Source organism: Patella vulgata, chromosome 8 (genome assembly GCF_932274485.2).
Source record: "Patella vulgata chromosome 8, xgPatVulg1.2, whole genome shotgun sequence".
Lineage (NCBI taxonomy): Eukaryota > Metazoa > Mollusca > Gastropoda > Patellidae > Patella > Patella vulgata.
In genome coordinates, this window is record NC_065886.2 from 11,381,282 (window position 1) to 11,406,220 (window position 24,939).

The following is a 24,939-nucleotide window of genomic DNA, read 5'->3' on the forward strand; positions in this document are numbered from 1 at the left end:
CTTGAAATATAGGTTTATCTCCAAAATATCTCGGCTGCTTTCGATTTTGACATGTATCGGATCGAAACTTCATGGTTATGGCCCCTGTTTGTACGAAAAATCACGTTTTTAGCTTGTGGACACTATAGAGGTCGCAATTTTTATCCGATTTTGTTGAAACTTGAAATGTAAGTTTATAACTCAAAGATCTCGGTTCCTTTCGATATTTGCGCATATCGGACCGTAACTTCCTGAATTATGGCCTGATTGTACGAAAAATCATGTTTTTAGCTTATGGACCCATTAGAGGTCATAATTTTTATCCGATTTAAAAAAACGTATTATTATATTACCGTTCCACCCTAAGGACAGTTGAGTTTGAATTTTGTGAAAATTGTCAGTCAAAATGGCCGCCGTTCGTTCTCAATTAGCGTAAAAATATGGTATATCAAGGTTGTGGACCCTATAGAGGTCACAATTTTTATCCGATTTTGTTGAAACTTGAAATGTAAGTTTATAATCCAAAGATCTCGGTTCCTTTCGATATTCGTGCATATCGGACCGTAACTTCCTGAATTATGGCCCCTGATTGTACGAAAAATCGCTTTCTTTTTAGCTTGTTCTCTATCCATCTCTCAAAAATGTGGGCGTATCCTGCCTGGCAGCCGCTGGTTGTACCATCATTATGACTAGACAAGTGCAGTATTGACAATGGACAATACCCATAGTGAAGGGATAAATATATTCTCTAACTCACAAAAGCTGTCACTGATCATAGCTGATTACTACATGCATATCAATTAGCCTGAAAAAGCCTCAGGAACCATTAAGTTAAGGCCTATATTTAATACTACATGTAAACGTAAAACGATGTAAAACTAGCATCAAAATTGAGATTTAGGATAAAAAGTATAGCCCTAGGGGACGAATAGTCCTGATACAAATTTTCTGGGGACGAATTATCCTCAGGGACGAGTTGTCTGGAGATGAATTGTCCAGGGACAACATGTTCAAGGACGAATTGTCCTAGAGCCTGCACCTGAGACAGTATGTTTATTATCTAAAACAAAGACGGTGGTTATTATAGCGTATTGATCTGTTCCTTCTGCTAATTGTGCACATAATACATCTATCCATACATCATTCTTTGTTTAATCACAGGCATATAGGACATATTAACAGATCTAGAGTAGAATAAGCACGTGAAAATCAAATTATGTATTTATTTACAAAGTGTTTCATTAGACGTTCTTAAATCAGTGGAAATATTATACTTTCCAAATTGGTTTAATTTTGAGCCTTAGTTACTTGTGATAAATATTACATTAGGTTATCTTATTCTTAATAAACTGTCCAAATTGGTTATATTTAAACCTCACCACTGTCTGGTACAAGAGGTTATAATTTAAACCTCACCACTGTCTGGTACAAGAGGTTATAATTTAAACCTCACCACTGTCTGGTACAAGAGAGTGTCCTGGTTGATTATAATTTAAACCTCACCACTGTTTTGTACAACAGGAGGTCTAAGAGAGAGAGGGGGAGGGGGGTGTCCACTTGACACAAACTAGGTCATTTTGGGACTAACACATGGTTCAATTTTATTTCAATAATTCGCTTGCAAGTAGGGGTCTTTGGCAGTGGGAGGGAACCAGAGGACCCGGAGAAAAGCCCCGAGGTTGGACAGACGACCCTACTCTTTGTCGTTTACAACCGGGGAATCAAAACCATGCCAGCTGACTCCATGACAGACCCTTAGTATGATACAGTGTGCACGTGCTAACCCTTTGGCCATCCCCCTCCCCCCCCCCCCACCAAAGAATTAGAGGTTTATCTCCTGTAATTCAAAGTTGTCTGGTTATCTGAGATTGTACAGTACCATAATTATAAAAATACTCATATAACACATGGAATTTGTTCTATAAATAAGAACAGTAGATTTGTTTAATTTAAATTCCATGATTAACTTCAGCTTTCAGATCCAAGTGATAAGTTACTATTTTCAGATTTAACTTCAGCTTTCAGATCCGAATGATAAGTTACTATTTTCAGATTTAAATGTCAGTCTAAAAGGGCAGTTTGATGCCTCAGAGTAGAATAAAGAATGAACGGTTTATCTTTTATATCTGATGTGGTTCAGATGCTTCAAATAACGTAGTTTATCTTGGTCGTCCGAATGCAAAGGTCTGAGCACATTTGTCATTTCGCTATGTGTCTTTGAGAAGCAGTTTCTTCTATGCTGGCTTGGCAGTCTGAACTGGTTCACTAAAAATTGACGGCTTCAGGTACTGTGTTTCATTATAGTTACAGTTTCTGGAAATTTTCAATTTCAAGAGAGGTATGTACATGTAGGACCATGCTGATCTCGCCCTAACTGGTTCACTTACAAGTGCTGGCTTCGGGTGGTGTATTTCTTTATAGTTTCTGAAAATTTTCAAGTGAGGTGTGTGTACTATAATATTTAAAAAATAGATAATGTAAAGGGAATTTGCTGAAAATCTCAGTCAAATTGCTCCACTCTGAACCAAGATATTAGCGGTCATCATTACTAAAATCTGTACGATAAAAAATATAGTCTTGAATATCCATTTTTTGATTTAATCATATGAGCGTTGAGTAGCAGATCGTATTCAAATCCAGTGACAATCTGACACATAAGACGCGATCAAGAGTTGATTAAGGTCTTTTCATGCTAATAAATGTCTAATTAACAGTTTTTAAAATACAGATGTGACGTCACCCTTTGATGATGGAGTATCATTATTTCAAATAATCGTTTGGGCAATGTGCCAAGCGTAACTTTGTAAAATATTGATCTCGAGTGACTTATTTCATTGCAAAGCACTTGCAAGCGTCTGTATTTTAAGTTGTTTAATGGTCTCGAGCTTAAGACATTGCGTAATATATTGTAAAAATATTCGAGCCTCACGGTCCTCTTGTTGTTACAATATATTACTTAATGTCTCGCTCTCGACCATTAAACAATACTCCGGCGTGGTTCTCCCTTGTCAGTGATGCAGGACGGAGGGGCTGACAAGGAAAGCTGTCTAGTCGTTCGGATGGGACGAAAAACCGAGGTCCCGTGTACACATTGGCGTGCACGTAAAAGATCTCTTGGCAGTTGGAATTAGCTATAAGAGTAGGCCGTAGTGCCGCTGTCCGGGCAAAATTTCCCTCATAGCACACTGTATGGCGTATGCCCGTCTTCATTAGCCCAGGTTAGGAGCAGAACAGTAGGACGTTAAACCCCATTTCATTTCATTTCATTTCCATTAAACAATACATATAACATTTCAGGCTTAAAGATAGACCTGCAATAGACAGATCTAGCTCTGTATGTTTAACTAGGATTACACTGACTATTTCAGTTATTTATAGTTTGTAGAGGCATAAGCCAATTTTGAGGTGATCCCCGTTTGTGAAAAATTGATTGATTTGACTTGCTATAAGCTTACAACTAGAAACTAAAAGATGTATCTGTTTTAACTTGAATGTTGTACATATTTTGGGGGTGTTGGATGGCCGAATGGTTAGCATGTGCGTGCTGTATCATAAGGCCTGTCATTGAGTGAACTGGCATGGTTTCGAATACCCTGTTGTACGTGACAAGGAGTAGGGTCGCCTGTCCAACATCGTGGGTTTTCTGCGGGTCCTCCGCTTTCCTCCCACTGCTAAAGACCCCTACGCGCAAGCGAATTATTGAAATAAAATTAATTTACTATATGTCGAGTGGATGTTAAACCCCATTCCTCTCTCACTCTCTCTCTGTACATATTTTTGTTAGTGGTTTTAGGACAGAGTTTATGTTGGCCAATTTTACATATGATAGAGCTGGTAAAAAACATTCCAAATATAAGAGCACTGAAAAAGGGTACTGATACCCAAAACGTTATGATGATTAAAAAATCTCTTCTCTAACCTAAGTCTGTTGTAATGCTGTTGCACAGGGATCAGGCTCTCCCGTCACGTCGGTATTATGACCAGGTAGTATTTAACACAGCCATTCCCCCAATATTAAGGTAGTAGACTTACACCATAAATGGGCACCCAAGATGGATTATCTAAAGTGAGTTAACAATAGTCAGCTATGACAGATATAATAGACAATTAGTAGTAATGAGATAATCCATCTATAAACATTACATAATCAAGGCCCAAATAGTCAACTTAGTAAATGAATGAATGGATGTCACTAAAAATACTACCCCTTGTCAACTATGAAATATTATTAAGTTTAAATATATTTCATTACTATTTATATTGTTTATTGTTACCAAGTAACATTGTTACCAAGTATATACATGTAAGAGGAAAGATTGTAGATCATAGGTAGTTAACCACAGGCAGGCAGAGGACATACTGAAGGGCCGGTCTATGATAAGTTACATGTATTTCTTAGATGTTGTTCCTTATTAAGTTACCTAGCCTGTGGGTCAGACTATTGTATATATATTATTATTGTTAAGTATTGTTACTACAGAATATATAGAGGATATTTGTCGTTTTAGAGTGAATAACATATTTTATTTCATCGAGAAGCTACGCATTCGTGAAAATATAAACGTTTTCTTGCTTATAGAGATGAAATAAAATATGTTATTCACGACAAAACGACAAATGTTCTATTTATTTTATGATTTTAGGTAAAAACAACTAGCCAGTGGAATAACACTTTTATTTCACTGATAAAACGCGGTATTCCACTACTGATCATAAAATAAAAGATTATAAATACCAAGAAGAAATGAGTTATTGAATTATTGTATGTTCAATCTCACACCCCAAACTAGATTGAACATATAACCCATCGTCGAAGGTTGGACCATAAGCAGGTCCAAAACCCTGGATGATAGTATCATCTTTTTCATCCGTCTGTTCAGCTTTAGTTACTATTTTAATAGAGTGTTGGCAGTCCTCTTCCCATATCCAAATATAATTTTAATATAGAGATCTTTGCTAGAAATCGGGAAGTGACGCCAAGAAATTCAAGTCATTGTCGTTACTGGCTGTAGTAGAGAGCGATAAACACAGTCGATATATTCATACCAAAGCTCAAAAAACAGAAAAATCTGTGAATATTTCTAACAAAGGTTACAGTGTACATGGTATTATTAGCTGTTGTCCTCAACAGAAATCTTTTAAATACCGGTAATGTTTTTATTCACAAAATCAGGGAGTTGGATGGCCAAATGGTTAGCGCGTGCGCGCTGCATCATAAGTTCTGTCATTGAGTCAACTGGTGTGGTTTCCTACAACTGCTAAAGACCTTTACGCTCAAGTGAATTATTGAAATAAAATTGAACCATACATGTATGTTAGCCCTGAAATGACCTAGTTTGTGTCGAGTGGACGTTAAACCCCATTTCTCTCTCTCTTTATTCACAAAATCTGAATAGGATTGGGGAACAGACTTAGCCAATGTAAAACCCCTCTCTCTATAAATCTACTGTAATGGACATTTGACAAATTGCGATTAATGGGGTTTATTGTTCTACAGTGTACTTACTATGAAGGAAATTTTGCTCGGACATCGGCGTTATGGCCCACTTTTATATTGAACTCCAATTGCCAAGTGTTCTTTTACGTGCACGCCAATGTGTACACGGGACCTCGGTTTTCTGTCTGTCCAGTACCACTGACAACCGGGTTACCACGCCAGAAAGTCCCGATGAACTTTCTCCATGGTGTTAATGTCAATTGTTAGTTCATTCGGAATGTGGGTTAGGGTTATCCCTTTGTAATGTCATTTCAGACTATTTTCTTTTCTAAATTATAGAGCAGTAAAAACATTGTTTGCATACGTACACATCAGTGCACATCAGTATGGTACACATTAGTTCTGTTGACTGATTGTTTGATTACATAGTATTATATTTCTGATGACAGAGATAAAACAATGAATAACATGAATTAGTCATTGATCTAATTAAGTTTGTTTGATGTTCAAGTTGTCTGGGTTTTAATTTATTGATTCTCATGGTGTATTGATTTCACTGTTCAGTTTAGTCTCTGACGAAAGATGTTATAAGGACAGTGCCAGAATTTTGTATGCGGCTCCAATCGGACTAATGAAGATTGACTTTTTGTCATGCGTGTATTTTGATGAAAAGTTTTCCAGTGGCATACTGGGGCCTCCGAAATAGGATTCAGCCCAAACTTAGGACACTTATTTTATCTCACATGTATAATTAGGATTATGGGTTAGGGTTATCTGTTTGTAGTTTCTAATTTGGTGTGTATTGTTTGCTGTTTGTTTGAATAGACATACAGACGTACTTTGTATTCATTTATTATTTAAATAGTATAGATTTACAAATTCTGTTAAGACAACTTAAGTGTGGAATGCCTCAACTAATGGCTGTTTGTTTTATTACCTATAAGTATAACCTACTATATCATGTATGGTTATTGTTTTCTTATATGATTATAAGTTCTGTTCAATCCCTACATTGGCCAAGAAAGTTCATCAGGATTTGCCGGTGCGGTTTCCCCTTGTAAGTGGTGCAGGATTCAGGACCTGACAATGACACTGTCTAGTCATTCGGATGGGTCGAAAAACCGAGGTTCCAGCCAGGTATACATTAGCGTACCCGTAAAAGATCCCTTGTTAGTTACAATTCAATATAGGAGTAGGCCAGTGGTTCTCAACCTTTCTTGCCAACGGCCCACCTTGGAACACATGAAAAAATAGTGACACACCTGGCTAAATATATAATATATGAAAAATATTTGAATTTAACAAAATAAAAACATACAACCATAGACAGAGACTAGTCATAGAATGATTCAAAGTAAATAAGGAAATACACAGCTATGAACTTATCAATAGACACCAGTGAATACTCAATTGGGATCACATGGTTTTTCGCATTTTCTTAGTGTGTCGTTCAAAATTTTCGCGGCACACTTAGGAAGATCTCGCGGCACACTGGTTGAGAATCACTGGAATAGGCCATAGTGCTGCTGCCAGGGCAAATATATACATGTAGATGGGACAAGTTAATCTCAAAAGTGGAGTAATCCCAAACAAAACTATAACCCGGGAATCATTTAATCTTGTGTATTAAGCATTACATGTAATTTCTTTCATATTCATTCAATATCAAAAATTTGTTTGAAAATTTGTAAAAATCATTTAAAATCACCCCAAATCATCTAATTTGTACTTGTGTCCAGTTTAAAGATGACCGATTAATTTTAATAATGAGTGTTCAATTTACAAGTACATGTATTTAATTTCTTGACTACTGTTAAAAAATTAATCATTATACATCAATAATCAATTGGGTTCTTTGATTTTGAACAGTGATCGAGAAACTAATTGCTTCCTAATTGGAAGCTCATTATCAAAATTGAATGGTCAGCTTTAATTGGACACAAGTACAAATTAGATGATTTTAAATGATTTGTACAAATTTTTAACAAGGATTAGATACTGAATGAATGTTAAAGAATTTAATGCTAAATACACAAGATTAAATGATAGCCCGGTTACAGTGCAAGTTGTTAAAGAAACCAATGCAGTTGGGTTTAATCATACTTACACTCTACAACATCATTCGCATGTGGGCTATTTAAAGTTGGAATTCAACTCCATAACCTCAAAACCTGACCAATTGATTTTTACTCCTACCGACACCTGCTACATATTTGGGGGATCAAACCTTTTGTACTTGATGACCATATTATTTTGTCATTAGCTCCTGGACTATTATAAGACAAATTATATCACAAATTTGTCACGTTCAAGCGGGGAATTAAAACCACGCCACTTGACTCAATGACATGATCCAACACGCACACATATTCGTCCCCCATCCCCCCACCTTTAAGAAAGATTAATATGTTTCTTTAATACTTCTAGGTAATTGCACTTTTCATCTAGTGAAAAACCTGTTTATATAGTGACCTTGATGTGAAAAACCTGTTTACGTAAGGGGTGGTGGTGGTGGAGAGGAAATTCAATCTCTGGTAGATTATTAAATCATCAAAGGATTATTTGGAGTGAAAATCGTCGTACAGGTCTGTACCACATTGTTGTTGTTACGTTATCTCTAGGAAAGTACATGTCTTCCTCTATAATCAGAGATAACATTGAATGTAGGTGTTGGGTAAATATTATATCCTGCTTTTTGATTGCATCCTGCTTTTTGGTGGATTATTGAAATGGGTTTGTGTACCTGTGTATATGTCACATCCTTAAGGTAGATTGTTCATACTTGATGTAAGTGTTTATTAGGTAAGTATCTTGTTTAAGTTCAATGATGAACATTTTCTGATAAGGCTAAGCAATTTGATTGATTGATGTTTTGGTTGTAATTAAGGGAGATTGATGAAAGCTGGTCAAGTGTATAGATTCATGATATCAATCCTCCAACTAAGTTTCATGATGAACATTTTCTGGCCAAATTAAAGATGCATTATGGCTTGATTTCCCCTGGAAAAAGTTTCGACCTAAACCCCCCTAAAATATGCTAATACAGCTTTTTTAGGATCAGTTTTTAGTTTTCAGTGTTTTGCAATACAAAGGAAAATGAAAACGTCCGTTCTCATATTTATAATACAGTTAAAATTGTCAGGTACTAATTCATGTTACATGGCTCATATTTATAATACATAGCTAGCATCAGTTAAAATTATCAGGTACTAATTCATGTTACATGGCTTATATTTATAATACAGTTAAAATTGTCAGGTACTAATTCATGTTACATGGCTCATATTTATAATACATAGCTGGCATCAGTTAAAATTGTCAGGTACTAATTCATGTTAGTGTCTGACATTTTGTCAGATCTGACTAATGTAAAATCATTATTTCCAGGACAGAATATTGGCCTTTGGACAAATTACATCAACCTAATCCAATATAATAGGTTGTATCTTTAGATGTATGTGATCAATCTGTTTCACCACAGAGGTACATGTATTACAAAAATCTTCTAATTACTCTGTAAAAGAATGCATTGTTTACATACATGTAAGACGATGCCGGTCCAGACAGAATGGTGCATTTTACTCATTTTTCATACTTATTTACACTAAATAGAGAATATTTTTTACCTACACATACTTCAAACACCTTTATTTATTTTTTCTAATGCTTAAAAAAAATGTTTTGGAATTTAATTCACAGATGAAAAAAAGTTAATATCGCAAGCTCATTAAGCCACACCAATGTCATCCTATCAGTGATTGTAGCGGCCTAGCAAATTTATACACCTACTTCCACAATTTTTGGGGGGTTGGATGGCTGAGTCGACTGGCGTGGTTTTGAATCCCCGGTTGTACATGGCAAGGAGTAGGGTCGCCTGTCCAACCTCGTGGGTTTTCTCCGGGTCCTCCGGTTTCCTCCCACTGCTAAAGACCCCTACGCGCAAGCGAATTATGTAAATAAAATTAATCCATATGTTAGTCCCGAAATGACCTAGTTTGTGTCGAGTGGACGTTAAACCCCATTTCTCTCTCTCTCTCTCCACAATTTTTAGTGAACATTTTTAATTACATTTATGGACCTTGCTTCACTTTGTAGACCTTTGTGAACCCTCTTAATGACAAAAGTTATCCTAAGATCCGTATGGAATTTATATGCATTATCAAAATATAGTCTTATTCATTTATTGTATAGAGCACATGACAAAGTATGCCTATTAAAGTAACGATGCTTGATTTGAATTTTTCAGAAAATATCAAATTTCTCGCGGCTTAATCCATGCTAATAATCAGATTAATTATTCAACATTTAATTAAGCAAACAAAAACCATAATACTAATCTCTTGGCATGGATTCAATCAGATTTGCGCACTGTCTCATAAGGTCTATCATTGAGTCGACTGGCATGGTTTTGATTTCCCGGTTGTATGTGACGAGTAGGGTCGCCTGTCCAGCCTCGTGGGTTTTCTCTGGGTCCTTCGGTTTCCTCCTACTGCTAAAGACCCCTACGTGCGAGCAAATTAATGAAATAAAATTGAACCATATGTTAGTCCCAAAATGATCTAGTTTGTATCGAGTGGACATTAAGCCTCATTTCTCTCTCTCTCTAATAACTAAACAGAATTTGATCCATATTGGACTGATATTGGTATTAGATTCAACTTGGTATTAGATATAATGCAAAATGTAACTGGATGTTACAATTATTTTCACCATGTAGAAATCTCAGATCACCCACGGCTAAAGGTCCCTACGCACAAGCAAATTATTGAAACAGATTTAAACTATATGTTAGTCCTGAAGTGACCTAGTTTGTGTTGATTGGATGTTACCCCCCCCCCCCTCTCTCTCTCTCTCTCTCTCTCTCTCTTCTGATCACCTTTTATTAAAACCCTGTAGAGTAAAACTTGTTTTAATCATGGCACAGATTAGATATTGACCCTAAAAAAAAAATGCTGTATTAAACATTGGTATTCAATATATTTTATACAATTTATTTTCTATATGGAACAGACAGCTTTATAATCAACATAAAATGAATAATCCACTTAAAATTGCTGTTTTCATTAGATTTAATACTTAATTGACCATCTGTCGATGTCAGTTATTTTACGACTATATAAATATAATTATAGATAACACCCCGAACTGATTTACACTAAATTTACGATCGGCAGGTAATGTACTTGGACAAGTTTCTGACTTATAGTATTACTACAAAGTTTGTTAATTTTCTGAATTCTGCACGTCGGAAGTGGTATTCGGTGTCCTAGAAATATTAAACATTATACAATTTAATAAGACTACACTTAAAGATACATTATGTAAGATTTAGATAAACAGCTGACAGTTTGCGTTATAATAGTTCAACAATAGATAATGATAAGGGAATATATTGAAAATTTCAGTCAAATTACTTTATTCTGATCAAAGTTATGAGCGTGTGGGTTTGGTGGGTTTTTTTCTGATTTATTAACTGTGAATCTTTCAAATAAGTATAAAATGAATTAATTAAATTAGTATTATTAAAGATACATTATGGGAGATTTTTATAAGGAGTTAGCCATTCTTGCTATAACAGTTCAAAAATAGATGATGAAAGAAGAATATATTGAAAATTTCAGTCAAATTACTTTATTCTGAACATAGTTATCACCAGTGTAATTTTTGACTAGAAATGGGATTGAATTTTATCTTCACCGATTCTTAGTATGGCCGATCGTTTGATTGACAGGCGTTAACTCCACCTACATAATCTCTGCTGTCTTTTGTCTGCTGTCATCATATCCGAATTTGTGTTTTACCTTTTTGGATTTTTATAACAATTGGACAAAATGAGTGAGAGGGTAAATTTTCATTCTTACTTGTATTTTGGGCATGCATTAAATCAATTGTATATAGGACATAATATTATAATACACAATTATGATAAATCTATAGGTATACACCAGTGGCGTCGTGCCTATTGGGGAAATAAAAAAAAATTTTTATTGATATTATTAAGACAGAAGATCTGTCCGTCTGTATTACTCATCACACGGTCTCCAGGAATTGTATAATTTGTCATAATCTGTGTTTAGTTTATTGCACTTTAAATAGTTTAGACGTCATTTGTTAAGGCATCGCTCAACAGCGGCCTCGCTTCATACACTCTATCATTTAGCCTCGATCCGGGAGTATGACGTCAACGTAACGGTTAATCTCTGCTCACGACGTCATTTAAAATTAAATCAGTCAACGAAATCCCGTTTATATCCAAGCTGAATGCAAGCCATCCGTGGATCTACAGAGTTGATTTTGTGCTTGTTGTGTAAATAAAGATCTGCAAAAATCAGATTTAGCTCTTGCATAATGTATGTTTAATATTTCATGAGACTAAGAGATTAAAAAATAAATTCATTCAGTTGTTATTGACATCAAATAACGAATATTGAACATTCAGTTCGAGAAGCTTTGACAAACTATGTGGATGTTTGTGTATTCATGCTAGCAATTCGGTATAAACAAAATGTTTTCAGACACTGGATAATGTTTCTATTGTATACTTTGACATTGAACAACTAATTCTGAAAATTCAGTAACAAAAGGTTTTCAGACACTGGATAATGTTTCTATTGTATGTTAAAATTGGTAGACTTTAACATCAAATAATGAAGAATACTGAAAATTTAGTTTGAATAGCTTAGTAATTCAGTACATATAAACAAAATATTTTTCTGACACTGAATAATGTCTCTATTGTGTATGTTGACTAGGGGGTCATGGTGGCTAAGTGGATAAGATGCTGGCTGGCTAGCCTGGAGGTCGGGTGTTCGTTCCCTGCATTGGCCGAGAAAGTTCTTCCAGATTTTGCGGCGTGGTTCTCCCTTGTCAGTGATGCAGGATGAAGGGCCTGACAAGGACAGTTGTCTAGTCGTTCGGATGGGACGAAAAACCAAGGTCCCGTGTAAACATTGGCGTGCACATAAAAGATCTCTTGACGGTTGGAATTCGATAAGAGCAGGTCGTAGTGCCGCTACCCGGGCAAAATTTCGCTCATAGCACACTGTCATAATTAGTCCAGTTCGGAGAACAGTAGGACCTTAAACACCATTTCATTTCATTACATCTCTCTCTCTCTATCTCTCTCTCTCTAATAGCTTAGCATATAAACACAATATTTTTCTGACACTTAATATTATTTCTATTGTGTATGTCGACTAGACTTTGTGTGTGGTAAGGTCGTGTTTTGAATGTGCCGTGTGTGTGATTTTGTGATGTTTAATCGTCAAATGTTGACGTTAATTTCGATGATTTGTGTGGAGATTAATCAACAAGTCGAAGTTACATAGAGAGAGAGTAATGAAGGCTGTAGCGCGATCGGTAATCAATAATCTTCTGTCAGTAAACCCTTTTATATCCTGGCTTTATTTTGGATCATGGAAAGTCTGACTGATGGGTCACGCTCGTTGTTTTATAGGCTATGTAATATTGAACTACTTGTAGGTCAGTTTTATCTTGAAGATGAATGATTGAATGATAAGTTAATAATAAATAAAATGAAAGTAGAAACCTTATCAATTCTTTAAATGACATCTTCAAGTATACCTATTAAGGTGAATTAAGAAATTAATTTGCAAACACAAAAATGATTAAATTTGTTGAATCCAAGAGATTTTTAATTAGTAAAAGCAACAAGCACCAATAGTTTGATATGTGTACCAAGTTAAATAAAACAGTATCATGAATGGTTTCCAACTGTCAAGGGTTCTTTTTTGTGCACGCCAATGTATACACAACGACTATATGATGTCCCTTACCGGCCCCTACATGGAAAATTGTGATGAACTTTCATGGCCAACATCGGGGTTAAACACAGGACAGATGCCTTATCTCCAGGTGGGAGGTCACGGTGGCAAAGTGGGTAAGACGCTGGCTCTGGCTGTTCGATCCCTGCATTGGCAGAGAACGTTCGTCCAGATTTTCCGGCAGGCTTCCTCCTTGTCAGTGACACAAGATGGAGGCCCTGACAAGGACAGCTGTCTAGTCATTCAGATGGGACGAAAAAGCGAGGTCCTGTGTACACATTGGTGTGCACGTAAAAGATCCCTTGACAGTTGGAGTTCGATATAAGAGTAGGCCTTAGTGTCGCTGTCCCGGCAAAATTTTCCTCATTGCACACTGTATGTTGTATGCCCATCTTCATTAGCCCAGTTCGGAGCAGAAAAGTAGGACGTTAAACCCCATTTCATTTATCTCCAGGCTTGTATAAATATATGTTGTGTGGTATTTTGTACCTGAAAAAAATCTGTGACCGGTGCCTTATGTTGTGTAATAATAAATAATTTGTACCTGAGATAATCTGTGACAGGTGCCTTGTGTCTAAGTTTTTGATATATACATGTATATATGTTCTGTGATAAATTGTACTTATGTCCAGGCTTATATGTGTATGTTGTTTGATAATTTGTACTTGTCAAAATCTTATGTACAGTCTTGGTAGTCAAAATGTTAATGTCCAGGCTTGGCAGTTAAATAGGATGTAAAAAAATAAAAAGAACTTTCCTGTTTACAGTGGCATACACATTAACAGGCTTTGACATAAGACACCTGTCGCAGACATATAAACAAGCCTTGACATAAGACACCTGTCGCAGATATTGTCAGGTACAAATTATCACATAACCTATAATATATATAACAGGGCATATGATAAGTGGTATCGTATAGCAGTTTGCTAACAATAACAACAGAATTTTTAGGATGAATTGGCACCACTAGGATCCAATAATTGCTAATCAATGTTATCATATGCCCTGATATATAATATATGTTATGTGATAATTTGATTGTGACAGGTACCTCATGTTCCAGGGGGTTGGATGGCCGAATGGTTTGTGCATGCGCGTTGTATCATATTCATAAGGTCTGTCATTGAGTCAACTGGTGTGGTTTCGATTCCCTGATTGTACATGTCCAACCTCGTGGGTTTTCTCCGGGTCCTCTGCTTTCATGCAAGTGAATTACTGAAATAAAATTGAACCACATGTTAGTCCAGAAATGACCTAGTTTGTGTCAGTGGAATGATAACAAGAAGATTACATACTGGTGCATGAACAAGAAGTTTGTTGATCTGTCTCACGAAAATACGTTTATACACGTATGATATGATATACATGTATGGTAACTGATATGGATCAATGACATTAGAGGACAGAGATCCTTACAGATATACTGACAGGATTAATCAAATTAATTCAATTGTATGCACTGTGTGTACGACTGTACGCCTCTGTGAATGGAGTATTAGCGCTATATAAATCTACATATTATTATTATTATTATGACATACACTGATACACCACTTACTACTAATAATAAGGGCCTCCCTAATCTGAAGCGGGTCACAGTGGCCAAGTGGGTGGGTAAGACGCTGGCTCCCTAACCTGGAAGTCTGGTGTTCGATCCCTGCATTGACCGAGAAAGTTCATCCAGATTTTCAGGCAGAACGAAGAGCCTGTCAAAGATAGCTGTTTAGTCCTTCGGATGGGACGAAAAACTAAGGTCCCGTGAACACATTGGCGTGCATGTAAAAGATACATTGACAGTTGGAATTCGATATAAGAGTAGGCAGTAGTACCGCTGTCCTGGCAAAATTTCCCTCATAGCACCCAGTATGACGTATGCCCGTCTTCACTAGCCCAGTTCGGAGCAGAACAGTAGGACGTTAAACCACATTTCATTTCGTCATTCTGATTAGGGAGGCCGTAATAATAACACTTTATAAATACAAGGGATACACCTTGTAAGATAAACCTTGATAATAAAATGTTATTTATGAAAACCCAGGTAGGTAAATTTAACATCTTATCTCATAATTCATGGCTGGTTAACCTTTTAACTGACATAGTTTTGACTCAAGATTATTCTGTGAGTATAACCTACCCTTATGACGTTTAGGTTACATGTATAAGTTCTAAATACATATTGATTGATATGATGGATTATTTGAGGAGATCATGGTCCAAATGTTTATTTTGTATACGATAAGGGTAGATCGACTGTAGAGACTGAAGTATGATGTAACATAGTTTTTGTCAATGATTGAAGTGTGAAATGTGATTAGGTTGGGAATAGTTGAAAGGAAATATTCCAAAATTTTGAAAGTAAATTTTAAAGATTCTAGTTTATGAGTTGAAATGGCGATATACAAAATAATTTAATAAATATGTATTAATCGTGTACCCTAGACGTCATCAATAAAAATATTTATGACTATCGTTTGTCTGTTCAGGGTTGGCGGCTACACTAGGTGTGTGTTCTTGGTGTTTAACGTCTGCTTCCACATAAGTGATATCGCAGACAAGACATAGGAGAACCGAAGCTGATTCCTGTTTTTTAGAATATGATTTTGCAATCTTTCCATTTGGCCTTAGGCCATGGATTTGGTTTAGTGGGAAGTTCTTCCCGCTACACTAGGGCTGTCCCGAGGCTGAAATTTGGTGTCTAGGGGCAGATTGGATCGGGGAGAAACAGGTTAGGTGGCTTCCGGTTTCTGAGTTACGGGCACAACCCGAGCAGCGCCGGATTATCCACTAGTTTTATGTACTGTTGTACTGTTGTCGATCATTTATTTACTCCATGAAGGCAAAACCCATTAGGCTGACCTTAAAAATATCTTTGTTTCACCAAACCCGACCCACAATCGAGGCGAAGGGTCGGGGTTTTTTTCAGATTTTTTTTAAGAGCTAATTTGACAGCTTGATAATTTTCCGGGTGCAAACATTCGTCTTCTTTTATTGGCAAACAAATCAATTCAATGACATCGGGATTTTTCGTGATGCACGACTGGCACACGAATTGCCACAAACTGACGTTTGAAACTCCCTCAACACGTTTTATAACGATCGTGCGGATTGTGCCTTCATTTTTCTCGAAAACGGATATTGAAAATATCCGTTTTCGAGAAAAATAGAGGCAGAATCATTTCGTGGGAATGGATGTGCTTTCGTCTGCAACCATTTTGTTGAGAAGCAACACCTATGATGCTTTCGTCTTGATCAACCAGTTTCAGTAATGAATCAAACCATAGCCATTGTAAAGGGAAATAACTCTCGTGATATATTTCAGGTTGACACACAAAATAAAATAAAAAGATCGCGGAAAAGTGCAATAAAATAATTCAAGTCGGGGGTGGTTTTAGTTAGTCGGTCGCGTTAGGCGAAACAAAGATATTTTTAAGGTCAGCCTTACCATACTAAATTCTCTTTTTGTTACACATATGGGGGGTTGGATGGCCGAATTGTTAGCAAATGCGCACTGTATCATAAAGCCTGTCATTGAGTCATCTAGTGTGGTTTCGAATCCCCGGTTGTACGTGACAAGGAGTAGGGTCACCTGTCCAACCTCGTGGGTTTTCTCCGGGCCCTCCGGTTTCCTCCCACTGCTAAAGACACCTACGCGCAAGTGAATTATTGAAATAAAAAATTAATATGTTAGTCCCGAAATGACCTAGTTTGTGTCAAGTGGATGTTAAACCCCATTCTCTCTCTCTCTCTCTCTCTCTCTCTCTCTCTCTCTCTCTCTCTCTCTCTCTCTGTTACACATCTGAATAAAAATGAAGGAGGCCTGCGTATTTTTTAAATTATTTGTGGGCGTTGCGACGTCTGACCTATGGTAACTTCACAATTAATTTTATATTATTTTTCAAACTCTGTTCCACGTACATTTGTGTATGATCTTTTAATCGACATCTGAAGCTAAAATTCAAGCTATAGTTTGGGCACATATCTCGCACGGTTTTCAAGATCCTATTAAATTTTGAAATCAGCTTAAAAATGGTAAATTTTCATCATAAATCTACAAAATTCTCAGTCTTGCCTGATCCGAATTAAATAATTTTGGGCATGCATGCAAATAGTTAAGCTAGTTCTCTGTAAAATGATAGGAGCATCTTTTCATGGGGCCAATAATAATGCCCAAATTCCTGAAAATCAAAATATTTTACAGATCATTATGTAATCTGGCCTGAAATAACATCTATTTCATATGCAGTGGACTCGGTGGGGATTAAGTGGGTAAGACGTGAGAAACTCAAATATGCTGCTCCCTGTGGGTGTTTGTATGCAATAAACTTACTTACTTACTTTACTTAATAACAAAATTATAGGTACATGTGAGTTTATAAAGGTGAAATTTATGATCATGTCACAGTGGACTGGGGCTATAAATCAGTCATAAAACCTCTCCTAGTCTATTTTTAAATACTCAAAGAATTTACACTAATATAGAAAAGATTATTTAAAGATGCTTTCCCAGAAAAGTATTTATCGGGTGGTTATTTCCAATAAAAATATGGCAATTTTGGTATATGGAAAGTAGAAATATCAAATCTTACTAGAAAAATACTGGATTCCCTTAAAAACAACCATGGAACGCATACAGGACAAAAATGTAAGGGTTTCCCTAATCGGCAGCCCGACGATTAGGAATGTCTGCTCCGGTCACGTCAAAGGTTGCACACGAAGATTGAGCGCTTCATGTTGATAAACTTTATGAAGAGTTAGACCTTCATCACTTTCTGAGATAAAAATCACGGAAAAAGACGTGGGCAGTGGATAATCCGAGAATTTAATTAGGCTTTGATATTTATGATAAATGGATGTGATTGGCCACAAGTAAAATGTCAGGAGATTTTTGTAAAAATGTCAGGAGAATTAAGGTCAAAAGAGGGAGACTTTAATCACGCGTTAAAATTACCCACCCACCATGAATAAAAGACAAATTAATTTACATATTTTATATATTTTAATATCATTTTAATATGCATGTAGGCCTACATTAATAAATTTAAAAACTTTTGATTAGCAGTTTTGGTCATTTGAGGTGCAGTTACATATATATACTCAATATTAATTAAATGTAACAGTTTACCTTTAATTTGCCTTGATAGCCCATTTATATTACGGTAGCTATGGTTATTAAATTTTGGTGGTTATTGTCATTTTGGAAAATATTATTCATATTTTGTGCATAACTTGCAAGTTACTGATATCGCACGGTATGAATTGTATTGTGGATGATATTTTCAACACCATTCATGTACGACCCTTTACGTGTGCTAAACAAATTCCACTGCAGACGACATAATGTTGATGTCACGTGGTCTGAATTACCTTGCTGTCCACATTGGTAACATAACCGTAATGAGTTTAAAATCACACATTACAAATTAAAAATGTATATAAAAAAAGCCCTATTAATTCATCCTGTTCTGAACATTCACAATACTATTTAATTATGTTTTATTGTGCAGAAATTGCCATGAATACGAGACTGATGTAAGCGAATAATACTATCATTGTGTCATCTGGAGAATATCTTCTCTAAGGGTTAGGGTTAGGGTTAGCGTTAGGTTTATAAATTACATGTCAAACGTACAAATTGAAGCTGTAACAGCGGTGGATTGTGGCTAAAACTATTCTGAAGGGTTAGGGTTAGAATTGTGGGTATAAACACTGACAGATATTCTACAGATCGGTCAAGATCCAGTAGCGTGCAATGTAGCGGTAGCTTCCAGGGCCCGTAGCTTCCGACTAATTACGTAATATATGTCAAACTTAGAGCATTGTGTTGGTCATTGTAGAATTTATTTAACATCGAAAATCATGAATATTACGACCAGGACTTTATTTATTTCGTATAAAAACAATAATTATCGTGTTATTTAAATGGTATTGTTCCAAATACGAAAACATTGAAAATGTATTCAGGCCGTGTTACTAATTATAGTAACGCCGTGTTACTAATTATAGTAACAACATTCAACACAACATTTAACAAAAAAAAGTCTGTCTCGTTTTATTTCGATGCTATTTGATTACAATTTTGACTCCCAAGAAATAAAATTACAAGAATTGAAAAAGCGGGAGTATTTGTCTCCTGATCGGGAGCTCGGGAGATCAGGGGTGAAATCGGGAGACTCCCGCGAATTGCGGGAGGTATCACATGTATGGCGATTAAAGATAACAGCGTCTTGTGTATCCACACCCGTTTCGTAAACAGTGTTTTGAGAAGGATTTGAAGCAAAATTTTGATACATTAATTAGTTTGAATATGTTTTTAGTCCAAATATATCATCAAATTACCCAGTTTGTACACCAGAACATATCTTTAATATCTCCAATGTTAATTAAGGCAAATCATCAGTGGTCTCACTAATCGTTTATAAGCAGCTTGCGTTTGATCATGTTGTTTTCATACTTTGATCTTGTTGTTGTCAGGCATGGTTACTGATTTGTTGTTATTGCCAGTCTATAAAATAATTGCCCTACAAATTTGTTATTGATTTTTTGATGGGGGGGTTGGATGGCCGAATGGTTAGCACGTGCGCGCTGTATCATATGGTCTGTCATTGAGTAAACCGGTGGGGTTTCGATTCCCCGGTTGTTCGTGACAAGGAGTAGGGTCGCCTGTCCAACCTCGTGGGTTTCCTCCAGTTTCCTCCCACTACTAACAACCCCGATGCATAAGCGAATTATTGAAATAAAATTGAACTATGTGTTAGTCCCGAAATTACCTAGTTTGTGTTAAGTGGATGTTAAACCCCATTTTTCTCTCTCTCTCTCTCTCTCTCTCTCTCTCTCTCTCTCTCTCTCCTTTTTGATATACAAGGACTTTTTATTTTATGTTTTTACGGATACTCAACCCATTAAGTGTAAATCAACCTGTCCATAATATCACTCAGTAACTAGCAGGATACCTGGCTTCGCTCGGGGGTCATAACTCCGAAACGGGAAGTGGTAGACTGATGCCACCTGGCCTATGTTACTCCCCGGTCCAAGCTACCCCTATACCCCAAATTTCAGACTCAGGGCAGACCTAGTGTAGCCGCCAACCCCGAACAGACAGACAGACAAACAGACAGACAAACGACAGTCACAAATATTAGTATAGATTGTTCTTGGCCAATATGTGTTATGTTATAGTTTAATACATTATCATATGAATGGCATGTATAAAATATAATGATGATTCATAAAGATTAGGTCTGCATAACATTTTGAATTGAATAGCTTGAAAAAAAAAATCTAGATACAAAAGACGCTGGGAAACATAGTGTGCTTATTTTCACTACGAGCTGTTTGGGTAAAAGTGATGGTGGCATTAAGGACCACAAGGAAGATAACGGATATCTTGTTTTACTAAAAGGCAACTGGAATCAGAGAACAAGGTGTGACCATCTTGTAAGTGTTACAGTTACAGACGCCAACATATTGGTGTAGGTGAGGATCTTCTTACCCTTACCATGGAGGTCACAATTTTTGTCCAATTTTGATGCAACTTTAGATTTATGTTTATATCACAAAGATATCGGTTCATTTCATTAATCACGCATGAGGATGAAATCAGGGCTCGACACTGCCGACGGCCTCGGTGGTGATGGCCCTCGAATTTTTAGAATTTGGCCGCAGCTTCGTGGCTCGATTTTTAACTATCTTCAGCCATGTATGGTCGCCGATTAGTGCTGGGTATCGAGAGTTATTTTTACTATCGATAATCGGTATCGAAACAATCTTATTTTCACGGTCGTAATGAAGACTGGATTACGTGTTTTAAAGTCAAACCATACGATGTTGTGATACTCCGATAGATGTTTTTGTTCGTCTAATTAATAATAAACTGTCTCATATTATGTATAAATTGTTCTTTATTTTTAAATAATGTAGGTTTGGTTATGAATGACGAAATACCATTGATAGGCCTATGTATGTGCAGGAACCAAAATAAAATGAGCATGAGTCGATTCAAAACATACATTGCGTACGTGAGCGCGACAAATACCAACATGGTGGACAAATCGTTGTCGATTCGTGTGCAAAAACTAAAGAAAATGTAATAGTCTAAAGAGCTTGTTATCACGAATGCGTAAATTGTTTATTATTATTAAAAAAATACAGCCTTGATTCCGAAAGAAGAAATACAAACGTTTTTGTCATCCATCTGAAACTGCCACACCGGTACTCGATAGTGCTTTTTGGCATATCTTATCGATACTATGGATATTTTACCCAGGTCTACCGATGATATAGTAATACTTTCAACTCTCAATATGGCTACATGCCAATTTTTTAAATATTTTTTAGAATAAAAAATCGTACTAAAAACGGTACGATAAGAATTTTCTCCCTTAAAAAAGGATGCATTATTTTTGTGAAAGTAATAAAAATATTGAACGTGATGTGATAGGCAGGCCTGTAACAACATTTTGACTGAGAAACAAGATCTACAATAAACAGATTTACATATGATCGACATATTAAAACCTTCTAAATAAGCTGATAATATCATAATTCATCACTTAAAAATTGGCCTTGGATTTTCAATTTTTGGCCCTGGATCAAGGTTGCACATTGGCCTATCGTAGGCCAAAGATGGCCTTCGATCGAAAAAACGAATTTCGAGCCCTGGATGAGATTGATTTAAGCCGCACTGGCGCACCAGGCATGATAATCTTCAAAATTCAACGAAGTCACACTCTAAGTCAATTCCAAACTTTTTGTTTTTGTTGGTATTTTGATTTTGTTTTCTTAACTTAAAAGGTTAGATAATCAATCTTAAAGATACATTATGGGAGATAAGATAAAGAGCTGGCAGTTCTCACTATAATAGTTAAAAACTAGATAATGTAAAGAATATGCTGAAAATTTCAGTCAAATTGATCCACTCTGAACCAAGATTTTAGCAATTGAATTTTGGGTCTAGCCTCTATCATCATTACTAAAGTTGGTACGATAAAAAACATAGTCTCGTTCGATTATCCATTTCATGATTAAATTATGAATGAAAGTTTAGCAGCAAATCAGATCATACATGTAGTCCAATAAATATCGCAAGCTAGCATTGACATCGAGAGTTGATTATGGTCTGGATAAGTTAATGTATAATTAATAATTTAGATAAAATTCCAGGTCAAAGAAAGACATGCAATTGGCAGATTTGGCTCTTGCATATTGGCGTACATTAAGCCGTGAGAAATTTTGTATTTTAGCGAAAAATGTCAATAATACATCATTACTTTAAGGGAACATGCATATTTTTTTTTCTAAAGTAAACCCCCAATTACACAAAGTGATATTGACGAATGACAAGCTCCATTAGTGACAAGTTGATTAGTCAAGTGATCATTAATCAATAACACCCCACTGCCCACTTAATCAATCAATTTCGTCTGTAGGTATGCAGGTTAGCCACGGTGGCTTGCTAGCCTGGAGGTCGGATGTTCGATCCCTGCATTGGCCGAGAAAGTTTATCAGGATTTTCCGACGTGGTTTCCCTTGTCAGTGGTGCAGAACGGAGGGCCTGACAAGGACAGCTGTCTAGTCCTTCGGATGATATGAAAAAACTGAGGTCCCGTGTATATATTGGAATGCACGTAAAAGATCCCTTGGCAGTTGGAATTCAATATAAGAGTAGGCGTATGCACGTCTTCATTAGCCCAGTATAGGAGCAGAACAGTAGGACGTTAAACCCATTTCATTTCATTTCATTTGTATGCAGGTTAACTGATGTTTTAGATAATCTCTCTGATCTTGTTGGACACAAACAAGCGATCTTAAACATATTTGAGAGAGAGAAACATATTTGAGAGAGAGAGAGAGAGAAACATATTTGAGAGAGAGAGAGAGAGAGAAATATATTTGAGAGAGAATTTAACCTCCAGTCCATGCAAACTAGGTCATTTCTCTCTCTCTACCTTTATACCCCCCCCCCCCCCATTCGATTTTGGATTCATTTCAAATGAATTTCTAGATGAATAAACACCCCAGGAGATTTGTTAAATCTGTCTAGACCTGGTGGTGTAGCCTCGCCATTAGTAAAATTAGATCTATAAGATCATTTTTGACCTTCTGGTGTGGACAAGCCCTCAGTACCATCATAATAGATAAATCTTGACCTTGTGGTGTAGACACGTCCTTAGTACCATCATATGTATTAGATCAATCTTGATCTGGTGTAGACACACCCTCAGTAACATTAGATCTATTAAAACAGACTTGACCCATGACACTGTGTAAAAGTATTAGATGGGCGGGTATTGAGGTCAATTGTCTGTTTGTTTTTAACAAGGGTATGTTAAATCTGATAGTTGGGGTTTAGTTTAACATGGATTAGACCAATTGTGTCTTATTGAATTATTATAGGGATTCAACTTTCATTTTAACATTTTTCTCAGATACTTTTTTCATGGAGTGGTCCCTGATGCACGAGTCCTTTAGATCTTACAGTCTGTCAAGGAGTTGGGTCTCCTGTCCAACCTTATTGGTTTTCTCCCGGTTCTCCAGTTTCCTCCCACTGTTAAAGACCCATGTATAAAGAGAAAGAGAGAAATGGGGTTTAACGCCCACTCGACACAAACTAGGCCATTTCGGGACTAACATGGTTTAATTTTATTTACATAATTCGCTTGCGCGTAGAGGTCTTTAGCAGTGGGAGGAAACCGGAGGCCCCGGAGAAAACCCACGAGGTTGGACAGGTGACCCTACTCCCTGCCACGTACAACCGGGGATTCAAAACCACGCCAGTCGACTCAATGACAGGCTTTATGATACAGCGCGCACACTCTAACCATTCAGCCATCCACCCCCCCACCCCCATGTATAAAAGGGAATTATTGAAATACAATTGAACCACATGTTAGTCTAGAAATGACAGGGTTTGATTCGAGTGATCATTAACCCCGGTTTCTTTCTCACAAGGAGCCACGGTGGCTAAGTGAGTAAGACAGTGGCTCGCTCCCAGCATTGGTTGACAAAGTTCATCAGGATTTTATGACATGGTTCCCCTTGTCAGTGGTGCAAGACAGAGGGCCCCTGTATACATTGGCATGCACGTCAAAGATCCCTTGGCAGTTAGAATTTGATATAAGAGTAGGCCATAGTGCCGCTCCCCAGGCAAAACTTTCCTCATAGCACACTGTATGTTGTATGCCCGTCTTCATTAGCCCAGTATTAGGAGCACAAAAGTAGGATGTTAAACCCCACGAACCCTGAATTTGACACTGTGTGGGGATCAAACACACCTGTGAGTAGATAACTACAGTATGGCTAGACTATCAACTTGTGGGTTATCAGATCTGTATGGCTAACCACTGTGTCAATAATTCTTATTTGTACCTGGAAACTTTGTGATCAATATGTTCATTGGACTGATTTAATTTGTTACCTGAGGGCTTTGTAATCGATGTGTACTGAGAAGGTGATTATACCTGATTGATACCTGGAAGCTTTGTGATTAAACTTGTTATGACTGTAGGTAGAAAACAGAGGTAAAAGTTGACCTTTACAGCCAGCACTCATGGTGTTATGTCGTTAACAATTAATCTTGTTAATCTGTATAATACCTACTTAGAGACTACTTACAAGGCAATCTACATAATTAGCTTGAATTATATAGACAGTGAAGGGCATAACCATACCTACACATAGTAGCAGTTATTTGGGTTCAGTATTAGTAATCAGCAGCTTTCTTGCTTATTGGGAGTCACG

The 24,939-nt window shown here is 36.7% G+C and overlaps 1 protein-coding gene across 2 annotated transcripts in view; it reads left to right on the top strand.

Moving 5' to 3' along the window:
* Positions 1-24,939, top strand: part of LOC126829879 (beta-1,4-mannosyltransferase egh) — a 58,026-nt gene that overhangs the window by 23,990 nt on the left and 9,097 nt on the right. Inside the window, exon 2 of one of the 2 annotated variants that reach the window (XM_050560045.2) lies at positions 7,844-8,001. The exons of the other annotated variant lie outside the window; for it this stretch is intronic. The gene's annotated coding sequence lies outside the window, so the exon portion shown is untranslated. The remainder of the gene's footprint in view (positions 1-7,843; positions 8,002-24,939) is intronic. 2 annotated transcript variants of the gene reach the window in all.